The sequence below is a fragment of the Suricata suricatta genome, chromosome X, assembly GCF_006229205.1.
Source record: "Suricata suricatta isolate VVHF042 chromosome X, meerkat_22Aug2017_6uvM2_HiC, whole genome shotgun sequence".
Taxonomy (NCBI): Eukaryota; Metazoa; Chordata; class Mammalia; order Carnivora; family Herpestidae; genus Suricata; species Suricata suricatta.
This window is the reverse complement of record NC_043717.1, coordinates 53,628,935-53,630,313: the sequence shown is the minus strand read 5'-3', so window position 1 is coordinate 53,630,313 and position 1,379 is coordinate 53,628,935.

Below are 1,379 nucleotides of genomic sequence, written 5' to 3'. Positions count from 1 at the left end.
CCGCTCAAACTGCCCGCAGTTTGAAGAACTGACGACACCGGGATTCGTTGCAGAGACTTTTATTGGTTCTTTTCTTCCTTCTTCTTCCCTCTCTCCCCGCTGCTTGCTCCCCCATATATACCTGCCGCCCAGGCTGCGCGGCAGCTCATGATAGGCTGGCAGAGGCAGGGCTGACCCATTCCATGGCCTCGCATTGGTCACTCACTCATCGCGGTATCTGGGCGGGGGGCGGGAGCACTAGAGGCCGGCAGGCCGTACCTCGCCGTGTGCTCCGGCAGGGTCTTGCATCCGCCTCCTACATGAAATGTTGCCATTTGCAATGACATGGATGGAGCTAAAGTGTATAATGCTAAGCAAAATAAGTCAGTGAAAGACCAAGACCATATGTTTTAATTTACTGTGGAATTTAAGAAACATAGCAAATGAACAAAGGGAAAAAAGGGGAGACATGCCAAGAAACAGAGTCTTAACTATAGAGAACAAACAGATGGTTAGCAGAGGGGAGGTGGGTGGAATGGGATAGGTGAAATAGGGAATGGGGATTAAGGAATGCATTTGTTTTAATGAGAACTGGGTGATGTATGGGCCTGCTGAATCACTAAATTGTACACCTTAAAGTAATATAACACTATATGTTAAATGTAACTTAAAAAAAGCAGAAAGAGAAGGAGAGGAATGAAAATAAAAAATAAGTCTTGGGCATGAAAAATATGGAATATAGTCAGTAATATTTTATGGAATATAGTTCATAATATTTTAATAAATTTGTATGTTGACAGATGGTAACTACATTTGTTGTGGTGAGCACTGAATAATGTATACAGGTGTTTAGTTACTATCCTGTGCACCTAAAACTAACATAGTAATATGTGTCAACTACACTTAAAGAGTAACAATTAAAAGTAATTTTTATATATAAAATATAAATATACTCTGAAACCACAATGGAATTGAATTAAATATCACTAAGTGAAAGACACCTGGAATACCCTACTTGGAAACTAGATAACACAGTTTTTTAAAAAACGTTTATTTACTCCTGAGAGAGAGACAGAGCATGAGTGGGGAAGGAGCAGAGAGAGAGGGAAACACAGAATCTGAAACAGATTCCAGGCTCTGAGCTGTCAGCACAGAACCTAAAGAGGGCTCAAACCCATGAACTGTGAGATCATGTCCTGAGCTGAAGTCAGACACTTAAGTGACTGAGACACCCAGGTGCACCAACGCACTTCTAAATAACATGTTCATCAAAGAAGTTTCAAGAGGAATTTTAAAATTTTGAAATAAAATCAGAAATTTTATTGATTTATTTTTGAGAGAGAGACAGAGAGAGAGAGAGAGAGAGAGAGAGAGAGAGAGAGAGAGAGAGAGAGAGAGAG